The sequence below is a fragment of the Scardinius erythrophthalmus genome (genome assembly GCF_964197995.2).
Source record: "Scardinius erythrophthalmus genome assembly, chromosome: 25".
Lineage (NCBI taxonomy): Eukaryota > Metazoa > Chordata > Actinopteri > Cypriniformes > Leuciscidae > Scardinius > Scardinius erythrophthalmus.
Window position 1 is genome coordinate 16220129 of NC_138245.1, and position 12300 is coordinate 16232428.

At 43.8% G+C, this 12300-nt stretch overlaps 1 protein-coding gene across 6 annotated transcripts in view; it reads left to right on the plus strand.

Annotated features, from left to right (window-relative positions):
• s100p (S100 calcium binding protein P) overlaps positions 1 to 12300 on the plus strand; it is a 33592-nt gene that overhangs the window by 13251 nt on the left and 8041 nt on the right. The gene's annotated exons all lie outside the window — the stretch shown is intronic.

Here is a 12300-nt window from a genome sequence, read left to right on the forward strand (position 1 = left end):
TCCTGAATTGTGTCGTTTATTTGGATTGAAAGATTTTGCTTCATCATTGCCTTAAACGTGACAAAACAACGGTGTATGTTAAAATATATAACCAAGTAATTAATCGAATTAAATAATATTATAATTATAACATTTGATTCAAAAAGTGAATGTAAAAAAGGAAAGTTAAAACCTTAAGCATTAATTATTAGAAAAAGGTCAATAATTGGGTTTCAGTAATTCATTAAATGCATAGCAACATTATAGGCGTACAGTATAAACAATAGATAATCACTTTAAAAAAAATATATATATACATATATTATATATATATATATATATACATATATATATATATACATATACATATATATATATATATATATATATATATATATATATATATATATATATATATATATATATATATATATATATATCCAATATTGACCGATAAACTCTAATATCACTTGGTAATAAATCTACAATCTAGTTTTGGCCAACAATAGAAAGTTGAACATCTGTGTTTAATTCTGGGTCCATGTTGGTAAAATTATTTAAAGATCTGTAAATATATTTAAGGACCTCCTTAATAAAAGGCATGTTTAAATAATTACACTTATCACAATGTTCATCTAAATTCTGCTCTTCTTGAATCAGGATCCTAAAATAGCATCCAGCTGGTGTCACACTTGAAATACCACGTTCCTGAAGTGAGTAAGGCAGTTACTTGGATGTGTTTACTGGGGTAATAAATGTTATCATCTAGACACCATCTTTTCAACACGCAGCTCTGCAAATGACCCATTTGCCCTGTTGTGACACACACACAATAACAATGAACCCAAGTGAAGACACCGTTTCTATTTTGTTCTTTCAACCTCAACCACACTTCTCAACCAATATTTACAACCCAACAGAGAGTTCAGCAGAACTCGCTCGTCAAACACGCCCACCGGCACCGGATTCCAAACCCCCCTCCTTCTTCCCACTCATACTTTTAAAGCTAATTGTGGCGGCGATGGCTGTAAATTTCACACAGTAAAATGTGAAGCATGTCTCTGTATTGCTGTGGTGATGTCAGACTCCAGCTGCTGTGGAGCCTTGAAAGAGACACTGACCTTCTAACACCAAAGTCTTCAGGATACGCACCCTGTTCATACACAAGGCTTGTTCAAATTTCAACGCTAACACACCTAAAACTGAAAAGTGCATTGAACTGACATGTTCCCTATCAGTGGAGAAATATTCTACTGTATGAGCCTTACATTCATGTACTGTTGGCCATTTAATGACTTAAGTGGCACCTCCTACTTAGACTGTGCATTGTGTTTTCATGCAGTAAACGGACCCTTTTCACAGACTGTGATGACACTAGGGCTATTAACTCTTTCCCCGCCAGTGTTTTTAAAAAAAGTTGCCAGCCACCGCCAGCGTTTTTGATCATTTTCACAAAAAATTTCATGGCCCCCAGAATATTTTGTTGTATGAATATCTGAACATGCAATATATATATAAAAAAGAACAGACCCTCTGCTTAAAAAACAACAACAACCTGTTTTATTCTAGCTTCATGCATTCTTTTTTTATCAACACTTGAAGTTTCATAAAAAAGCAACATTTTAAGCAAAAAGCTGAGAAAATGCCGTTTTTGTCAAAGACTACATCCAGATCAGATTCAATATGATGATCAAAACATAGATGGAGTAGATCAATACCCTCAAAGCTTCACAGTCCTATAGCTAGTTCTGGGTCGACATTTCATTCAGTAACATTAGGCAGTTTTGATTTATATGCTGTTTAATGTTGGTGATCACGTTATTTTACATATGCATATGATTGCCTATGGTATTGCTTGTTTCGGCATCTTCTTCGCATGCGTTTTGATCAGGAGATTCTTCAGTAATCTTTCAGAAGATGCCTAATAGCGCCCCCTACCATATAACAGTGAAAACACAGAAAGCCAGAAAAATCAGTCAATAGTGGGGAAAGAGTTAAAGAGTTGATGAATCGACTCCCCATTAGTCATTCACTTAAAGTTTCCAGCCAACTGGCTAATAATAGATTTATTCACTTGCCACGTCAAATTTAACTCCCGTTTGGAATTGATGGGTGTTCATTTTGGATGCTTAATACAGCAATTGCACAGCAGAGACATCCAAATCATATTCACTGTCTCTCCAAGACAATCAGCATGAATATCTTCAGAGTCAATTTCTGGAACTCTTTATTAGACTTTGAAGCTCTGGGATTTTAGAGCTGCTGACGATCTATGATGAGGGTTGAATGTACAATTAAAACTACAACTGTGGCCGTTATCCAGTACAATTATGCGATGTGTCATGCCAGAAGATCCAATAGTAATTTCCGAGAAAGCCACTCTCCAAATAAACCTTATTTACCCCTGAACAGTTTTATTGACCCCATATAAAACATCTTTATATCCCTGGTAGTTCTTAATGTAAATGGTGAGGGAATTTCCTCAGGAGCCATTTACATGTAGTAAATTATTAATTCAACTTTATATATAGACTTGGGTGCTTTGGATAGTCACCAAATCTTGTTTTAGCAAGCAACATTTGTTTCCATAAAGCCTAGGTTTTTTGGATTCAGTTCACATATTTATGTCATAAACTTACACAGTTTGAAGAGTAACGTGATGTTGTTCATTTATTAGTTGGCTTCATCAATCACTCGTCGCCATCCCGGACTATCTCTCCAGTTTGTCTGCATGCATTCGCATCTGCTGAGCAAAGTAAAGCATATTTATATTCCAACGTTCGAATTCTGGCCAGCAGCACTGAAACATTCCAAAATAAAAATCTCATTAGAGTAATAGACTTGAAAATGCTCCATTAAAAGATAATTATGTTTGCTTGATGAGAGCAGTAAATTAGCTTAAACAGTTGTCAAGATCTGAAACAATAACTGAATGGAGTTTTCAGCACAAACAGAGATCTATCCGACCCCGTAAATGGCCAATGATTAACCAGCCGTGATTTTTTGACATGTTTGGGTCGCAATCCTTCAACCTAATTAAGTTTCTAAACATCAACACATAAGAATGTGACTGATTTGCTAACTTTAAAATGTGTTTGATCCCTCCCAGAATGCACCATTAAAATACATTTGATTGTATTTTATAATATAAGTCAAGTCATTATTGCAAAAAATAACCCCAATAAGTGTGATCAGGACCCATACAAATCTGCCAAGCAACAAGAAAATTGCAGTAATATTACAGTAATATAATACTTCAGTCCAGCAATCGATATCTGAGACGCAAGAAGGCACCAGCTGCGTTTATATGAAACAAGAGAGAGTGAGTTGGCAGTGTGATATGAGAGAAATGAGCCAGTTTCAGTTGTCTGCATGAATGTTTACATTAACATGTATGCATTTGGCAGAAGCTTTTATCCAAAGCAACTTATATTATATTGCATTTCAAGGTACACATTTACATTCTTTTCAGTTCTTGCTTTCCCTGGGAATTGAACCCATGACCTTAGCGTTGCAAGCGCCAATGTCGCACACTGCTGAATGTCGCAATCAGAAGAGTATTCCAGAGAGGTGTATAATAGGAATTTAGATGATCCTGTCACTCCACACACAGTTTATACAAATACACATTTAGCTTGATATTATTTCATACCTTGTAATCCAGATGAAAATACTCTACATTAGTTTACAATCTTAATTTAACAAATGATGGCATATCTACATGGGCTTGATGACTGACACATTGTTTCAGTCAGCTCTGAACATTTAATTTAGCTTGTTTTTAACCTTATCGGTGACGTCGTCCTTTGGAGTTTACCTCTGTTTTTGTCATTAGAGCCATAATTTCATGCAACATTAGGTGTGTAATTGTGTGTTAAATAACAAGGGTGAACAGAGATCATATTGCTAATGAATGCAACATGGAGAATGATACACAACACACACAAAAGCAACTTGGACAGTAACGCTCATTCTCTTAAGGCTAATGAAGGAAATTACGTCCTATACCATCTTAAAGACTTAGAAATAACTGTTTGAAAAGCATTTGTAAAATGTCAAATGTTTGCTATAAATGGAAGAAAGCAATTGAATAAAGTGCTTCAATTCTGGTTTTAGTTGTAGTTGTTTAGCACTGAGACACCTGGGCTTCATCCAGGCAGTTGTGAAGTGAAAGAGCAATAATTATTTTTAATTTTCATGTGTCAGGCCTCCAGAAGGCAGCATTAGCATGTCATTTAGCTAAAGACAGAGGAGCAGCCCACCCTCAAACAACACATTCACATATTGCTCTACTATGCTAAATGGCTTAAAAATATCATCTCATAAAATATAAAAATCCTTAAATGTGTCGCACGGACTTGAATAAGTGATTCTAATCTAAGCTAATACATTATCAAACCAATTAATAAATAAGTACTAAAAAACTACAACTATGTTTGTAAACGTACTCGGTTACTAATGTAACCTCGGTTCTCTCTAGAAGAGGGAACGAGTATTGCGTAAGGTTACCTTACGCATCGGGAAAGTCTTCTTTCTTCGAGATCTGAAGCCAAAAAATTATCCTTAATTTTGTATACATTGTCAACGCAGTGCAGCAGCCGACAGACCTAGGCAGGCTGTATAAGCGTGCTCATTGGCTGCTCGGCGGCAACTGCTTAAGCCTATCGGTGAGCGCTCTGAACGCGCTCACCGGGAAAAGGGTTCAAAGGGAAAAGCCTCTAGGGCCGCTAGGACCAAGGACAGATCCCACGAGGGAACCGAGGGGGGCCGCGGGGGATTCATCCGTCTAGCTCCTCTGAGGAAGCGGATAATGAGCTCATTCCTTCCCATTGCCCGGCCGCGCGTCGTCTCAGCGAACGCTGCAATAGCGGCCACATATACTTTGAGCATGGAAGCAGATCTGCCCTTTTCCAACAGCTCTTGTAAGAAGGAGAGCACCCGCGGGACCCCGCATGCGCGCGGATCCAAGTTTTTAGTAGCGCACCATTTAGAAAACACCGACCATTTAGACGCGTAGAGCCGTCTCGTGGAGGGGGCTCTCGACTGTGTGATCGTGTTCACGACCCCTTCTGACAGGTCAACGGGTATCCGTTGATCACCCATGCATGCAGCGACCAGCGCTCTGGATGGGGATGCCAGATCGATCCACCGGCTTGGGAGAGGAGATCCTTTCTCACCGGGATCGGCCATGGGGGTGAGTGCGACAGCCTCACTAGCTCTGGGTACCAAGTTTGGTTTTCCCATCACGGGGCTATAAGCAGCACTGAGTGGTGCGTTTCTCTGATCCTCGAAATGACCTGTGGCAACAGGGAGATCGGAGGAAAAGCATACAGCGGGAGGCTGGGCCATGTCTGGGACAGCGCGTCCTCGCTCTTCGAATAAAACTTCAGGCATTGAGCATTGTCTTTCGACGCAAAGAGGTCGATTTCCGCTCTGCCGAATAGGCGCCAGAGAAACTGGACTGTCTGGGGGTGCAGAGACCATTCTCCCGGGGGAATGTTGTCCCTGGACAGTCTGTCTGGACCGACATTCAGGTGGCCCGGCACGTGCGCGGCTCTCAGCGAGCGCAGCGAGCGGTAAGCCCACACGAGAAGGCGTTCTGTCAGCCTGCACAGATTCCTGGATCTGACACCGCCCTGTCGGTTCACATAGGATACCACGGACGTGTTGTCCGAGCGGACTAGCACATGGTGATCCCTTATGAATGGGAGGAAGCGCCTGAGCGCGTTCTCGACCGCTATCATCTCCAAACAGTTTATGTGGAGGCATTTTTCCCGGTCTGACCACAGGCCAAAAGCCGGTTTGCCCTCGAACAGAGCGCCCCAGCCTGAGGTGGAAGCGTCCGTCGAGATAACTTTGCGGTGTGAGATAGCTCCCATTGTCACTCCCCGCTGGTACCAGTCGGCCGCTAACCAGGGCTTCAGAGCTGAAACGCAGCTCTGAGTCACTCTGATACGGATACCGCCGGAAGCCCATGCTCTGTGAGGCACTCGGGCATTCAGCCAGCGTTGTAGCGGGCGCATTCGTAAAAGACCCAGCCGAAGCACTGCTGCGGCTGAGGCCATACAACCTAGTAACCTTTGAAATGTTTTGAGAGGTACGGTGCTGCCCGGCCGAAGGGACGCGGCCAGGCGTCGAATGCAGCGAGCGCGCTGTGTCGACAGGCGGGCCGTGTACTGATATACCGGACCGTCGAAGGCGAATCTCAAGAATGGCCTGTGACGGGGTATTATCAGGATCTGAAAAGCACGCGTCTTTTAGATCGAGAGATATAAACCAGTCCCTCGGGCGAATTTGCGCGAGAATTTGTCTGGTTGTGAGCATTTTGAACGGTCTTCCCATAAGAGCCTCGTTCAAACGTCTCAGATCCAAAATTGGTCTGAGAGCTCCGTCCTTCTTGGGAACGAGGAATAACGGCTGTAAAAGCCCGACTCGCTCATGGAAGGGGAAACCGGTTCTATAGCCCTTTTGCACAGAAGTGTAGCTATTTCTGCTCGAAGTAGATGTGCTACTTCCCCATTCACTCTGGTCTCGATACGCGCTTGAAAGCGCGGAGGGCGGCGAGCGAACAGCAGAGTATAGCCCTGTTTTACTGTGCTTAGAACCCGTTCTGATGAGCCTGGAATAGTTTCCCACGCTTTTGCGTGTGCAGCCAGGGGCAGAATGGTCTCCGGGCCCCGATCGCCGCGCATCGCGGGCTCGAGAGCTCGAAACGGAGGGGCGGGCGTGGCGCGCGCGCTCTTGGTGCTTAGATACGGCGGATCGCACGCAGCGATAGCTGGCCGTTTTACACACAGTGTCCCGGTGGCTTTAGACGGGGAACATAAAGTGTGAGGCGCGAGGCGCGACGCGCGATGGCGGCGTCGGGGGCGAAAATGTTCGTTAGTATGTGTGAGCGCTCGAGGGCGGGCACAGGAGTTACATTCAGGGGCGGGCGCGGCGCGCGCGCTCTTGGTGGTTAGATACGGCGGATCGCACGTAGCGATAGCTGGCCGTTTTACACACAGTGTCCCGGTGGCTTTGGACGGGGAACATATAGTGTGAGGCGCGAAAATGTAGTTAGTATGTGTGAGCGCTCGAGGGCGGGCACAGGACTCACATTTAAAACATGACCGGTCGTGCGAGGCCGTGTGACAGAGCTGGCAGTGAGTAGGTGTGGGCACGGAGAAGTGGACACGTGACCTACTTTTAACACTAAAGCGGCTTTTGCCTGCTTCATGAGAGTGGGCTCTGTGAGAGACACGGGATGTATAGTGCTTGTGTACAGGGGTGAGCACAGAACGTGGGCACATTCACTGTACTAGAAACACATACGGCGTCAGCCGTGCAACCAGACATTATGCTCTTTTGAAATTTTTCTGGGTTGCCGTGAGAACGGCGGATGCGCGCAGGCGAGCGGGTAGATACCGGCTCGTTGACTGCGGGGTAAACAGCTGCAGTAGCCGTGGCAACGGGGACTGACAGAGCGTTAAGCTTCGACGGTGGTCCAGTCGCAGGGCTGCGGGATTTAACCGTCTTTTCTTCTCTCGTGTTTAGACGCTCAAAAATACTCGAGCACCCTGAGAACGTGTGGTGCGAGAGGCGGGTTCGCTTTCTGTAAGTAAGAAAGACTGGCCGCGAGCTCGGAGAAGCAAGCAGCATAAATTTTATTTTCCCCGAGAGCTGGGATCGAACGCGGATCTCTCGCATGAAAGCGTATGATACTGCCACTGAGCCACAGGGGAAACACATAAGCTTTCAGTTAGCGCGAGCATATAAAAAGCGACCTCATGTGTCGCGTCGGCGTTTGTTTGCAGGCGAGCGTGTGTTTAAAACAGGCTCGTTTACTGCAATAGTAATATTTCCAGTCGCCTGAACTTAAGAGGGGACTGAGAAATGTATGAGGATTGGCGGTTGTCCAGCCGTAGCGAGACTAACACACTCTCTTCTCTTTTCGCCGGTGAGTGAGGCGCGCACGCTGAACGCTGCTCGTGACCGTCCGCTTTGTCATCCCTTGAACGGCGCAATCTGCGCGGCCCAACGAGGGAGAGAGCGGGCTTGTTTTCTGTATGTAAGAAAAACTGGCCGCGAGCTCGGAGAAGCGAACAGCATAAACTTTAACTGCCGCGAGAGCGGGGACCGAACTCCGGTCTCTAGCTTGACAGTCAAGGATTCCGCCACTGAGCCACAGGGGTGAATACATTAGTATCATGTCTTGTGACAGCGTTTGCTTGCAGGCGAGCGTGTATTTATAACAGGCTCGTATACTGCAATAGTAACAATTCCAGTCGCCTGAACTTAAGAGGGGACTGAGAAATGTGTGAGAATGGAGGTTATAGTCCAGGCCACGGCGGGACGAAAACACTCTGTTCCCCTTTCACCGGTGACGCGCGAGGACGGAGTAGCTTTCTTGTAACGTAAAGAGAGCTCAGACCGTCCGCTCCTGCCATCCCTTGTGAGCGGCGCAGTTTGCGCGGCTCGAACAGAGGGAGAGGAAACTCGCTCCGTGACCGTCCGCTCCTGCCATCCCTCGTGAGCGGCGTATTGCACGGCTCGAACAGAGGGAGAGGAAACTCGCTCCGAGACCGTCTGCTTCTGCCATCCCTCGTGAGCGGCTCAGTTTGCGCGGCTCGAACAGAGGGAGAGGAAACTCGCTCCGAGACCGTCCGCTTCTGCCATCCCTTGTGAGCGGCGTATTGCACGGCTCGAACAGAGGGAGAGTACGGGTATCTATCACATTCGCCTCATCTCCTGACGCGGCGGCGGCGCGGGCAGAGCCGGCGGTTGAGCGGCCGGGAGGGAGAGGGCGAGAGATAGCTCGAGGGAGAGGTTCCGGCGAGCTCCTCAGTCACAACAGTCTCCGGTGGTCGCTGCGAGCGGCGCTTCTTATTGCGCGGCCCGGCAGGGACAGGCGGAGCGACAGCTTGGTCGAAAGCTTCAAGTCGAGCCCGCAGGGTCGACATTGAAAGCTCTTCGCACTCGGAGAGTGCGGTGGCGGCGTGCCCGCGGCCCAGGCGGAGAGCGCAGAGAGGTGGCGGTCTCCGTTGCTGAGCGGGGAGCGGCACGAGCCGCAAAAACGAGGCGTTTTTACAAAAACGCCTCGTGCTCTTTTAGAGTACACACAGAAACAGTAATAATGTAAAGGATATGTCGCCGGATAGCGTAGCAGGCACGGATGGCTGAAGGCGGCGAAGACGGCCGGCTTCCTCAGGCGCTGTCCTAAGCTTGCTGGTCGCTGGTTTCAACGGCGGCGGCTCTCAAGATCCAGCGATGCGAAGAGCGTCGCTGAAGACAAGAAAATCAGAATTTTAGCCTATGAGCGCTGTATATATACACGCTGGCCACACCCATTCTGACGGTTAGAAGGGTGTGGAGGGCGCGAAGCGCCCTCATTGGTTGCCGCGTTCAGAGCGCTCACCGATAGGCTTAAGCAGTTGCCGCCGAGCAGCCAATGAGCACGCTTATACAGCCTGCCTAGGTCTGTCGGCTGCTGCACTGCGTTGACAATGTATACAAAATTAAGGATAATTTTTTGGCTTCAGATCTCGAAGAAAGAAGACTTTCCCGATGCGTAAGCTAACCTTACGCAATACGAGAGACCTCTCGTAAGAGAACTAAATATAACTGAGATGAAAAGCAGTAATAAATAGCAGTGTTTAACTAAATATTTTTTTTGCTATAAAACTTAATTCTTCAAAGGCACCTGAATCAGTGAATCACTTTCTGAACAAACTGCTTCATTAGTGAACCAACTAAAAAACTACAATAATTCTTGTAAACAATTTAACTGAGATGAAAACAGTAAAAAAAAAAATAAAAAATAGCAACTATTAACTAAATATTTTTGCTACAAAAAAACACTAAAAGCTGCAATGGCACCTGATTCAGTGAATCATTTTTCTCATTTCACTGATTCACTAACAAACCAATTTATAAATGACAAAAAAAAAACGATTAATCTCTTTTAATTGAGATTAAAACAGTTACAAATAGCAATATTTAACTAATATTTTGCTATAAAGCGCTAATGCTTGATTCAGTGAATCATTTCCTAAACAGATTCCTAAAAATACAACTAAAATTCAATGAAACAGTTGAAAACAGTCATAAATAGCAGTGTTTGACTAAATATTGCGCTGCAAAAAAGATCAATAAAAAGCAGCACAGGGACTTTGGGAAATCAGTAAATCATTTTCTGAGCAAACAGATTCACTATAGCATAACAACCTGTTAGATTATTTCTTTAGCTTGTTTGTCTGTGAAACTCCACATACAATAATACTAATAATAAAAAAAAAAACATTGCTACATTGCTATTGGTAGTAGTTTGTTACTAGACAAAGTTACTTTTCAACTTTGAAAATCGGTAAACTATTATCAACATACTGAAAAATCACTACTTTTAGTTATTTGCTCTCCACTGCTTGAGCCAGTCTGTTCTTCATGATTTTATTCCAACCAAACTAATGTAGAGTATCAACAATGCCTCATAAATCACTGCAGTGACGATATGGGTTTAGTAAATCCCATCATGCGTGGACACATTGGATGAACATGCCAGCTGTTTTGGGTGAATGTCAGATGTCTGTGTTTTTTGCAACAAAAAAGGCCCCTGTAAGGCGTTATTTACCCAGCTAAGGTGACCGGAAGGGCAAATACCAACAACTCTCCAGGACATACCAAGCTTTTTAAAGACAGCCATATGAAAAATACTGCGTGTGGTTCTCCTAGTGCCATTTTGCCCTGGGACTTTTTGGCAGGTGTTTTATTGGGTGAGGTGGGGACAATGGGTTTCCTTGGGTCAGTGTTTCCTGTCTACCTCAGTCTCATATCTAGTTCATCATCCTGTGAGCCGCCTCACTCAGCATAGGAAAGATGCACAAATATGATATGTGGCATATTCCCATCATTGACGTTTACAGCTCTCCACTGCAGGGCAGAGATTTGCTCACTCTTGCTTTTCAGACTTTCATTTGAGATAAAATGTTGCAGTGCACCTTTGAGGGCAGGTCAGGCAGAGAGTGGAAATTGCTCAGTCAGTCAAGCTGAGCGCTAATAAAACATACCACAATTTACCGCGGTACTACAATTTGTTTTGACATGGTAAGTTTTGACATTCTCATGTTTTAGTAGGCTACAAAGGAACGATTCAGTAAAACGTGGTCAATTTCTTAATTTACAAAGTAAATGTTTCAATGTGCTTGTGTGACCTGTTGAAATACATCAGTGAATTATTAGGCTAAGTGTAGTTTCAAATGTTTTATTTTTAAATAATTTGATCACACTAATGTGGTCACAATATTGACAAAGTAAATAAATCCACATAATAGAAAACTAGACTATTTCACTGTTCCCATTTATCTAAAAATCCACCTTTTCTGTCGTTTTACCTCGTGTTATAATCTAAAATACTGGTTAGTACTGTACAGTGCATGAAGTGTGCTTTGCACTGCCTTCACTGTAATATTTCACCAAGCACTTATATGATAAATAATTAGCCAAGATTAAATGTTATGATAATATATTACTATTATTATTATTACTACCCGTAATTTATTTCATAGTATCTTCATTTACAAGTAAAAATGTTTTGCAAAACAACATGAACACAGTAAGTAAAAAGTAAAAGAAGTAAAAAAATGATACAGTCCTAAGGGTAAACACAAGGCTGTTTCAGGTCACACAGGAAATACAACTGCTGTGAAAAAAATACGCTTTTTGTGCAAGTGATGTTTTAAACGTACAGTATGGCATTTTTCGCCACTAGGGGTCGCTAACCTCTTTACAATAACAAAGGCGTAGATTGATGACGCAACATTTGCTAAGAATTATGGATCTTGTCGTCAACGTCAAGCCGACCGATCTAATAATGTTTATGGATGACTGAATACATCGATGTTTTTATCATGACTGTGATATGAAGCAGTTCGGGATTGCTAAGAGACAGCTATCAGCTCCACACGCGACGCGAGTCCCGCGGATATAAAAGGAATATGGACATTTCATTCTACCGAACTACACTCAAAATTACTACTCAGGTCAGTTTATTAGACAAATTAAACGTGTGAGGTAACGCAGCGCTGTTTCACTTGGTCTAACATTACACTAGCACACTAAACTGCATTTGAATGTGTTGAAATGTATGTGTTAGTTTGTCTGTATGAGACTAGCAGTAAGCTAGATCAACATTAGAATAATATACAGATCATATTCTAACATTTTATCATTGTTGAACTATATAACATTGATTAGTTTTATGTAAATGTGCTCACCTGTTTAATAAAGTACATGTAGGAGCGGTCGAAGTCTCGGACGTGGAGCTCTCGTTTATATACTGTCTAT